This window comes from Vitis riparia, chromosome 1 (genome assembly GCF_004353265.1).
Source record: "Vitis riparia cultivar Riparia Gloire de Montpellier isolate 1030 chromosome 1, EGFV_Vit.rip_1.0, whole genome shotgun sequence".
NCBI classification, from domain to species: Eukaryota; Viridiplantae; Streptophyta; class Magnoliopsida; order Vitales; family Vitaceae; genus Vitis; species Vitis riparia.
Genome location: NC_048431.1, coordinates 7,969,573 through 7,981,426, shown reverse-complemented (window position 1 = coordinate 7,981,426; position 11,854 = coordinate 7,969,573). Strand labels below are relative to the sequence as shown.

The window sequence follows — 11,854 nt, the reverse complement described above, 5'->3', positions numbered from 1 at the left end:
CTAGTTTGATTTGATTTCATTTAGAATTCATTTGTATTGTAAGAAAATTAAGAAGAATATAATTGTATATAGAAGATAAACAATAAAGTCCCAATTTATTTTTTATTGGTTTTGATTTTATTATTTCGTGATACTAATTGAGTTCGAAATTATTATATTTATTAATAAATCTAAGATTTTCCATATTGATTGTTAAATAAAAAAAAAAAAAAAGAAGATAAAAAATTATGTTCTAGTTTGTTACTTTATTTGTTTTTAATAAAATTTTAAAATATATTTATTTTTTATTTCTCTTATTTTTTAAAAACAGGTGAAAATGACTTTTATTCTGATAGATGCTAATTTATTTTTAAAAATTGTTTTATGAAATGAACCGTTTAATATTGCTATATTTTTTCTAAAACAGAAAGCTGGTTTTAAGAGCCGTTTCTAAGAGCCTGTGTTTCGGCAGCAGTTTTTTCTGTTGTCCAAAACAAAAAGGAAAACTGGAAATAGCGCACTTCCCATGGCAAGTAAATTTGACGGTTGAACCTCAGCCCCAAGCCCTAATGTGAACTGTGGAGTAGGCTTAAGGGAAAACCGGATTCCATCATATCGGGATTTGTGATTGGATTTAATTTGAGGAAGCATATAGATTAGAGTTTTCAGTTTTCTGCTTCATTTCATCGGGCGAAGAGGAGATAAACTCAACTCCTATGGCCTCACTTCACTTCCTTCTTCGCCCATCCTCCAATCCTAATCCTCTCGCTTTACCCTCCAGATCTCTACCGGTTCGATGTGCCAACGAACGCCAGGCGCTGTTTAGCCGCATTGCTCCTGTTTACGATAATGTACGCCTTCCCCCTCATCACCATTTCCCATCAAATTTTGGGTTTCTATTTTTCTGCATTGCTTTTTGTCTTTTTAATTTTTTATTGCTTAATTACATTTACAGCTGAATGATTTATTTCTATCATCATTTTTTGGATTTGTGTTGTGGAAGTGGGGATTTGGCATTTCTACTATCAGAAAGAGTTGGGTCTGATGGCAAGGTTTATTTCCATCCTTTTTCTCGGTGTGTGCAGTTTGCAAGCATTTACTTAAAAAATTTATTGATGAAGTTAAAAAATTTTAAAATCTGAAATCACGCATTTGTTATTATTTTCAGATGCAGATTTTTATATTTATTAATTTCAATATTTTTCAATATCTCTTAATTAATTTAATTTTATTGAATTATTATTACTTAATAAAACACTAGAAATGAAACAAAAAGAACACATACACACATACAGAGAGTGTGAATTAATAAAACAAGTTTGAAACTCTTTATATTGGTCTGACTTGCAAAAAAAAAAAAAAAAAAAAGGAGAGAGAGAGAGAGAACTATCAAAGGATTCAAAACATATCACTTCTTTTGATAGGCTAAATAAAATATGCTAAAAAAATGAAAAAGAGCCAAATTATTAAAAAAAAAAAAAAGAAACATAAATAACTTTTCTTTTTCTAAGGGAAAAAAAAAGGAAAACATTTATAGTTGCTGCAAAAATATAAGTGGCTTTTGTCTTGCTTGGAAAATTAAGAATCAATTGCTTCTAAGAAAAAAGAAGAATTAGCAAAATATATCACTTCTTCTGGTAGTATTTAGGGGTAATGTTTATATATATATTTTAATTATTTTTAATATACAAAATAAAGAAAAAAGTTATGTTGGACAGACCCTTAGTATAGACTATTATTGTTAAAATTTAGTTTTATAGTTTCGAATGTTTGTGTCTATGTCTATATACACTTACTCTTCTACTTGTGTGAAATAACTTAGGGAATGTTTGGAAGTTTGAAATAGAGAATCAAAATGGGAAATACACTTCTCTTCTTATTCATTACTACGATTTGATCACTTTTTAGAAATAGTGAAAATTATTTCACTGAATTAAATGAATTTTACTTAATTACTCCTTGTAATCTTATGCATTATGCCCCATGTGCATTGAGCTTAGAAGCATCCAAAAAGTTATGATCAATTCTTGTCAATAATTTATTGATTTCACAAAGATGGTTCCAATGATAGAACACATTATGATTTCTCCCTTTTTTTTTTTTTATTGATTTTACAAATAGTGTTCCAATGATAGAACGCATTATGATTTCTCCCAAAGGATGTTTTCTTAAAGAAAATTACTTTAGCTCATAAGTTATGGACTCAATGGCATGGGCATAAATTTTTTGAATTAGTCAAATGTGATTATTGATCATGTCTATTTGGAAAAGCAATTGGGGTACTTCCTTCGTATGATTAAGCACAACTCTTTTCTTTAAAAGGGGTGTTATGGTAGATTTAGATGAGACCATGGTTTGTGCACTTTTCTAGCTGTGAGTACTAATTGAGGCTTCACTTAATAGAGAAGAGCTCGTTATTCTTGTAACTTAAATAGTTTATCGGACTTTACTAAATGTAGGTTCCATGCTATGTTATTTTTTATACAAAAAATGTGCTAGAAATCATTGTGATGCAGCATCCCAACACTATAGCCTAAGTTTAGCCTATAACATCATAAAGTTGTGAAAGAAATTGATGTTAGGTTTTCTCTCTTTTTTTCTCTTCTGTACCTCAATTTTGCAAGTGATAGGTTTTGATTTCTCAAGGGAGCTATTATCGGTTGCTTCATTACGACAACACTTGCTCTTAAAAGGCTGCTACAAGAACATTGAGTGAGCATTGGTAAATCTAGTGTTGATGAGTCTAATAACTAAAATGTGTTTATGAATAATTTGGAAAGGCATTTCTTGTTTACAAATCATGGAATAAGCCTCCAAAACTTACCATTTGTCTATATATTAATTTCATATAATCCATTATAATTTCATTCCTCTTCGGTTTAAGTTGACAAGTATTGCTAGCCAACAAAATGAGGTAATGATGCCATGCATTACATTGTAGGTGGATTGAGGGCGATGCAATTGAGTTGCCCTTTTCTGATTGTTCTTTTGATGCCATTACCATGGGTTATGGGCTACGAAATGTGTTAAATAGATGCAAAAGATGTTTCGAGTCTTGAAACCAGGTTCTCTTTCTACAATGACTCTATTTTGTTCTTGTGAGAGTGTGGAGATAAGGGATTTGGTGTAACTTGTTCTGTTATTTGATAAGGTTTGTCTTTTATTTTTATGAAAATTTCAAGGTCAAGGGTATCCATCCTCGATTTCAATAAAAACACTAAACCATTTATTACATCAATTAAGGTATTGTTGAGATAAGAGGTTTCGGTTTTGGGAGTAATTATGTTTTGAATTAAATTAAGAGGTGAAGTTAGTTGTTGTGTATAACATTCATAAGACATTTTGATGTTATTTTTTTTTTTATGATTCCTCATGCATTAGTTGTCATAATGAGATTCATTTCTTTGACTGAGTGTTCTCATGCACTACTTGTCATAATGAGATTCATTTTTTTGATTGAGTGCCCTCTTATTGAAGTTCACTTTGTATAAGAAAAACCACCTAAGATTGGGTTTAGGGCTGGTGGGACAATGGAGGAGGGGGTGGGGGTTGAATTAAGTGATGGTCAATTTTCAAAATGCTTAGCCACCAGTGAAGAAATGCTAGCAAATAAGAACAATGTCATAGTTAAAAGACAATAAGTAAAAAGATAGAGTAAGAGAACATAAACAAAGTTTTTATCATGATTTGACAAATCTCCACCTACATCCATGCTCCCAAAAACCTTTCCAAACCTTGAGAATTTTCACTCGCACAAAGTCTTAATGCCAAACCTTATAAGTACACAGTTGGTTTTGTTAGGTACAAAGGGATCTCTTACAATGTAGTGTCTTTCCTATTCTCTTATTCTTACGCTTTAAAAGTTTTTTCAAGGTTCTCTCGACTGTTGACAAGAATTGGAAGCGAAAGAGGATTACACAAGGACTTTCATTAATTGTAGATTTACAAGTAGAAGATGTTGAGTGCAAATAAAGAGTATATAAGTTTGGATTTAATGCATTATAGATGCTTAAAGAAAGTTTGGACTCAATGTAATCATGCCTCTAAATGCTTTCATAAGGTCATATATATATATAGTTTTTAGTGAGAAACTAGTTGTTACATACGATTGGCCGTGGCTTGTTCACCTTTCACTGATCTACATAACTAGTCATTAGGTATTTAATGTAGTTGATTGATCATCTAATTGACCATATGATCAACCAAATAGGTCATCCGTTGACCGTTTTGTTTGTTTTATTTTCAAATGAAAAAGGGGATTAGGTTGATCTGTTGGTCTAGAACTATAATATATAGCTTTTTAAACTTTGAAAACATGACTCAAAAAGTATTTATGACATTGGTTTTAATATTCATGATTTGCAAGTACATCAACCATGCATTTATTTTAGATTTTTGAAGAATAACTTCCATTGTTGAATTTTTAAGATATTGGAAAGCTCTAAAAAAATGATTTCAAAAGGTCCTTGAAGGATTTTAAAAGTGCATAAGAGTGCATAAAGAATTTAAAAGGATGCCCTTATGATTGCACAAGGTGAGTTAAACAATCCTAAGGCTAAAAGATGCTTAAATGAGGTCTTCACACCTTTAATAACTTCTTCTTAAGCTTCTTGGCTAGATGACTTCTTTATTTGCATAACCAATCTTCTTGTGTATTATGCTTAAATCAAACGTTAGATTAAGCCTTTGTTTTGTTATCATCAAAACTAGCTTTAAATAACCTTGGGTTAACACTCTCTTGTATTATAAAATACTAGAGAGTGACTATCACAATCGTCGAGTTTCTTTTAACCAAAAGATTGTTGTAACCCGTTGAGATCACAAGGGTTTGGCCTCATAACAAAGTGAGGATCTTGGCCTCAATGGTCAATGATGGCCTTAATCATATGGCCCCTATAAATTTTGAATACACTTTCAGTCTTAAGAAGTCCTGAATTACCAAAAGAGCAAACTATCAAAATTTAGCATGAGGTGAACCTCTAGATGGGTTTCCCATTTTGCTTAAACCTCCAGAGATGACCTACTGAACAAGCAAGTGGATCTCCAATCCAAACATATCAAGTTAATCAAAATCCCTTGAAAGACTAGAGATGTTGAGGCTTAAACATATCAAGTCCTGAATTACGAATTGTAGGGTCTATATCGATCTTCAAAGATCTTGATGTTTTTATCTAGACAAATCACCCAAAGAATCACAAGTATGCCATTCACTAGAGGTCTTACTCTTAATGCTACCTCCAAAACCTAGAAGGCAATAGTCAATAAATATCTAATCCTAAGCTTTATTGATATGGTGCCTTATCTATTAGAAAGTGAGGCCCATAAACTTTCAAAAGAAAATTGATGCTTAGAGGTTGGGGTTTGTTTTTGGGATAATGTACTCTAGGGCATGTAATCCTTGGTAAATGACCACTAGCAACAAAATTATATCAAAATATAGGGTGAGACTTATAAACTTGTCTTCTTTGTCTGAGACAACTTTTGCATTATGGATTCTAAGGCGTAGAAATATGTTTCCAATCTTTTTTTTGGTGGGGGTCAAAACATAGTGTAAGCCTTATAAACTCATGTTTTTTTGTTTAGGACAACCTTTTTATTCTAGGTTCGAACAAGTATAAAATCTTTTGATCGACAAATATAACATATATTACTGATTGTGAAAGAGAACATGCTAAAAGCATTTATCCAAAACAACCTCCATAAAGACATATCTAACTATAATTAAGGTTATCTAAGGGTTCTAACATTGTGTAATTTTCCATTTACAGTGAAACATGGGACCACACCAATGGGGATTTAATGAATTTCTCATCTAACCTTTGATATTGTTGTTCTTCTTGAAAATCCTTTGATCATGCTCTTCCGACATGCTCCAGAACAAGCATAAGGGAGCCACATGCCAAACCTTCCTCTTCCTCTTATCCAATCCCTTAGTCCATCTAAGGAGGAGTTTTCTCATTGAAGCTAGAAACACCCATTTTAGACCAAAGACTACTAATAGAAATATCCATAGTTTTTTTGTCCTATCACAATATATCAAGATATGATCAACTAATTCTTCACTATCGTTGTAGCAACTACATCTATTTACAATTGTCCACATTTTCTTCATTAGAATATCTATAGTTAAGATCGTTTTCCATAACTGTTTCCTAACCAAAAAAGTAGGTTCTCAAAAGAATTGGGTCACTACTTCAATTTCCCTTTTTTTTTTTTTTTGGTTTATTACACTTTATCCCCCCTAACCTATAACGTGTTTTGCACATTGCCCCCTCAAGTTCAAAATCGAGCAATGTACCCTCCATCATTTATAATTGTATACAATGTGCATTTTTTTAAAAACGACGTTATTTCTTTTGGACCGAAAGGCACGTGCTTTCTGTGTGACCAAGGGCAAAATGATAATTTTTTTCTCAATCTATAGCCTTTCTCTTTCCGATCGATCAACCATTTCTTTCCATGTTGCTGCTAATGAAGCCCCAAGCCGAAGCTCTCCTCCCATATTCTTCCTTCCCGTTGAAGCCTTAAAATCCTAATCCCACAAAGTTGCTGCTAAAAACCCCACATAATTTCTCCTTGTCCATTATTCCTCTTTGTTCGTGGGATGGAAATTTGCAAAATCACCAAATAATTTCTCTAACCCTAAAATCCCCAAATTTCCGCCAAAATTTGCCTTACTCTTCTGAAACATCAAACAAAACCCTAACCCTCAATTTAGCCGAGTTTTATTCTCCCAAAATTTCCTAAAATTTTCTAAAAAATCAAAACAAAAGCCTAACCCTCTTTCCCGACATGCTTCTACCCATTAAAGAATTGGAAGTCAAAAAATTACCACCGAACTCCATGTCTTCTCTTCAATATGTCAACCTTGCATTAGCTTCCTTGGAGGAGGAGGGCTTTGACTTGGGGCTTCACCAAGCAATAGGGGAAGAAATGATCGATGGGGAAGAAGAGACAGGGGAGAGGAGAGTTGTAGATTGAGGTTTAAATGATATGACCCTTTTGCCTTCACTTATTAAGAAAATGACCTTACTCACTCGAAAAGCACGTGCTTCTCTGTCTAAAAAAATAACATCATTTTTAAAAAAATGCACATTGCATGCAATTATAAAGAATGAAAGGTACATTACTCGATTTTGAATTCGATGGGGTAATGTGCAAAACACGCTATAGGTTGGGGAGGGGGGGGGGGGGGGGGGGTAAAGTATAATAAACCTTTTTTTTTTTTTTTATAGACAAAGGCAAATTGAATTAAGAAAACACTAAAACAAGGGACACACCCTACATATACTGGCAGTATACAAAAAAAAACTAAAACAAGGCTACAAAAAGAAAGATAAAACCTAGAGAGAGATAAAGCTAGCCACCATACCAATGACCCAAAAAATTCAGAAAAGAGAAAAAGTCTAAATCCAAAAACTGCTGAGACCACTCTAAAAGTGAACAGAAAAAAAGGATCCTCAAACTTTGGTCTAACAACTTTTCATTTTGGAATGTTTATCAGTTTCATTCTCCCCAAATACACCAGAAAAGACAAATAGGATCCAATCTCCAAACTACTCTCCTCTTAACTTTCTATTCCAGTAAAAGATTTCTCACTGAAGTTGGGAACACCCACACCAGTCTGAAAGATGATAATAGTAAAGTCCATAACTCCCTTGTCTTGCCACAATGAATCAGAATGTGGTCCGCCGATTCCTCACTACCTTTACGAAGGCTGTACCTATTGACCATGCACCGGCCCCTCTTCATTAACATGTCTACTATTAAAATTTTTTCCCAAACTGCTTCCCAAGAAAAAAAATGAGTTCTAAGCTGGGAATAAAAAGCTATTCTCAGCCCTTAAAGACCTATAATACAATTTGACACTAAACTTTCCCCTCTCATCATTCTTCCACACTAAGGAATCCTTCCCTTCTTGAACCTTTACCACATAAATATGTTCCAAAAAACAAGTCAACTCATTCAATTCCCAATCTCCCAACAGCTGTTTCCGTCTCCGTCTCTGTTTCCTTGCCTCTCCCATAGGTCAGCTATTGAAGCAGATTTATGGGATGCAATTCTGAACAATGTAGGAAAAAAATCCTTCAGCTTAGAATCCCCAACCCAAATGTCTCACCAAAATCTTGTGTCTACCATTTCCAATATGGATACTAGTTGTAAGAAGGAAATCCTCCCATTCTTTTCTAATGTCTTTCCAAAGGCCCATCCCATAAGAATCCTTGAACTCTCTAATGGTCCAACCCCTGTCTACACCTCCAAATTTTTCAACAATGACTTTCCTCCAAAAACTCTCCCTCTCTAGGGGAAATCTCCATGGCCATTTTCCTAATAAAGCTTGATTGAATCTCTCCAAGTGCCTTAACCCTAACCCTCCATGCTTCTTATCTTTACAAATAACTGACCAACCTACCAAGTGGATCTTCCTCCTCTCCTCCAAATCTCCCCACAAAAACTCCCTTTGAATTCTCTCTAATTTGATTCTCACTTTCTTTGGGATTACAATAAGCGACATAAAATAGATCGGGAGGTTTGAAAGAGTGCACTTAATAAGGGTAAGTCTTCCTCCCATGGACAAGTATTGTTTTTTCCAAGCAACCAACTTCCTTTTGAATCTCTCTTTTCTAGTGATCCCCACTTCAATTTCCCAATCTTGAAGGTGTCTTCTAAGTTGCAATGACCATTGACCTTCACTTTCTCTCATTTCCTGTAAATTTACAACTTTAGTATTCTTGAGAGAAGTTAATCTAAACAACAAAGGGATAGCCTCTTCAACTTGTTCTCCCCTACCCACTTATCTGACCATAATTTACTTTACTTACCATTTTTGACCCAAATAGTTGTCTTGAATTTAAAGTCTTCCCATCATTTTCTAGTTTCTTTTCATAAACTCGTTCGAAAATTCCCCCTCACCTCTTATGTGCTTCAACCCCCATTCATTTCCCTATATTTTCCTAGAATGATCTTCCACAAGCTATTGGGTTTAGGGACAAACCTCCACAACCATTTGCTTAGTAAGGCTTAAATCCTTTAATCTCCTAATTCCTAGACCTCCATACTTCTTATCCTTGCAAACAATCAACCAACTCACTAGATGCACCTTTTTTTTTCTTCCAAATGATTTCCCACAATTTTTTTTTTCAATTTAATCCTTATCTATATTTATATATATTTGGATCACATAAAGGGACATGAAATATGTTGGAAGACTCAAGAGGGTACTCTTTATTAGCACTAATCTTCCTCCCTTAGATAGGTATTGCTTTTTCCAAGAGGATAATCTCCTTTTGAGTCTCTCCTCTATCAAATCCCACATGACAAGAGACTTATAAGATACACCTCAAGGAAGACCAAGATAAGTAGGGAGTTTTCCCATCTTGCACCCGAATAGAGAAGCCCAATTTGTTCATTTCCCCCAAGGGAAGAAGTTCACTATTTTGTATGTTTATTTTTAGACTTGACATCAGTTCAACGCATATTACATTCCATCTCCAATGCCTCAATTGATCCATGTTGACCTCATAAAAAGAAAAAGAGTATCATGTGCAAATAATAAGTAAGAGACATTCATTCCTTCTCCTAGTCTACCTACCTTAAAACCACTAAGGAATCCTCCCTTCTCCACCTTGGATATTAGTTAGCTGAGAGTGTCCATCACCATCACAAATAGATAGGGAGAACAACAATCACCTCGTTCCAACCCTCTAGAAGTGTTGAAAAAGTTTGTGGGAGTGCCATTAACAAAAAATGTATCCATTTATGACCAAAACCCATCTTTTCCAAGCCTAAAAAGAGAAATTTCCAATTCACTTAGTAGTATGCCTTTTTTTTTTTTTTAAATATCCAATTAAAAAACTAAACTTGCCCTATAGCTTCTTTTCCTTGAATCAGTGACCTCATTTGTAATAAGAGCTGCTTCAAGGATCTTCCCATGAGATTAGTTGGCATCAAATCCTTAATGTCATTACCAAACAACACCCCCTCCCAAACCCTATGTAGGATTAAAGCTACATTAAATAGAATACTTAGAATGAGGTTCCTTGAGTAGCTGCATATTCCCCTTCCCACTATAGGACAGAAAATTATCAAAAGGCTATTGAAAATCCATCTGATCCTGGTGCTTTATCTCCCCCATCTTTGATAAAGTTAACACCACCTCCTCTAAAAAGAGTTCTCTAAACTGCTCTATCTAATCTATCAATGCAATTAAAGAGATACACTACCATGTTAGGTCTCCTCACTTGGGGTTTTTCAAACATAGACTTGAAATAGGACATGATTCCACCCTTAAGCTCCTCCTCTTTTGCAAGCCAAACCCAATTGATTTTGAGACTACTAATGAAATTGTCATTCTTGCCTGCATTAACTATATGATTAAAGAATTTTGTATAGGTATCTCCTTAACTTAAGCTAAGAACCCTAGATTTTTGCCTCCACAAAATTTTTTTTTAGATAGCTACATGGTTGTATTTATCCTTAACTAAATTTTGATTCCTCTTGTCCTCCTTTCAAGGAGGTCTTACACTTTCTATACTATCCCAAAATCTTATCAACTCCAAGGCAGCTTCCTTCTTAATGGATAATCACTGCTCAGATGAATATCAGAAATCAATGAAGTTCTTTTCACTCAATAAACATGCTATTCTATCTTGTGCTCGTCATGTATGTTTTTGGCCAGTCTCAACTTGAAAGAAAAATATTGTCTCTATTCATTATATTGGTGAAACCTCATCCTGAAACATCAAACAATCTTTTTTTTTTCATTTTAGGTAATTCTCGTTTTTCTGATGTATGAAATCACATGTGGGACATCCCCTATCTTCATGCCAATTAAGCTTTGGCTGAAGGGGTTTATAATATGATACAAGCTTGGGCATTAAATTCGATTTTCACTTCAATTTGTTGTAATAGAGTTATGTTTATTTATTTGTTTCTCTTTTCTCAAGGAATGGATGATTAAGAATGTAGTCGTTCCTGTTGCAACTGGTTATGGCCTTGCTGAATAAGTATGCATATTTGAAAAGCCCAGTTCAGGAATTCTTAACAGGTTTACTTCACCTCATTTGCTTATGCACATCATGCTATCTGGTGGATGATTGAAATATGTGTTGTGTTGTGTTCTGTCGTTTAGGGAAGGAGTTGGAGAAGCTTGCTTTAGAAACAGGATTTTCCCATGCCAAACATTATGAGATTGGTGGGGGCATCATGGGGAACTTAATAGCCACACGGTAGGTAGGATTTGCTTCTCTTGGAAAATTTTCTAATTTTATTTTGTAAGGATTAGCACCCTTTGTTGAAGGATATATTTAATGTGAGTTCTGAATTGTGCCTTGAGCTTCAAACTGTTCAGATTGAAGGATTTTTCATTAAAAGTTGAACTTATTGCAATTTAAGTATTATATTCCCTTCTCTTCTTCTCTGCCATTCTTTTTTTCATCTCCAAACGAGAAAATGGCTACAGTTAGAATGTAGAACTTTGAGCATCTATGTGAACGGTATATCTTTAGATAGTCAAAGAATTGAAACCCAGAATGCATTGTAGCAAATCTTTTATCTTTCAAAACTTTCTTTAAATTAGGTCATTTTAAGAATCCGATAAATGAGATTTCTATCTTGTTTTTATCATTTTGATGTTGACCAACTGTTGTTCAAAATGCTGCATGGAACTCAACGCAAGACTGAATTTCTCCCTGAAGTAAACTAATCAAAATCACTCTAACCCTAAGAGAGCAAGGTTATCTGAACCAGCTTTACTAGTTAATATTTTATTGGAACAGCCCAACGCATATTGTGAACTCTTAGAAATTGATAATCAAACTTCCAAACCCTCAGAGGAGAAAAATTAAATCATCTGAACCTGCTGGACAATTTAATA

The 11,854-nt window shown here is 34.0% G+C and overlaps 1 long non-coding RNA gene across 3 annotated transcripts; it reads left to right on the top strand.

Moving 5' to 3' along the window:
* Positions 1–459: 459 nt before the first annotated feature.
* LOC117908526 lies at positions 460–11,202 on the top strand. 3 transcript variants are annotated; one of them, XR_004650222.1, is made up of 5 exons: positions 460–830; positions 2,610–2,701; positions 2,921–3,044; positions 10,926–11,026; positions 11,111–11,202. It is a non-coding gene; the product is annotated as an uncharacterized LOC117908526 (long non-coding RNA). The 3 variants fall into 3 exon arrangements; XR_004650219.1 differs by lacking the exon at positions 2,921–3,044; XR_004650208.1 differs by lacking the exons at positions 2,610–2,701; positions 2,921–3,044.
* Positions 11,203–11,854: the final 652 nt, after the last annotated feature.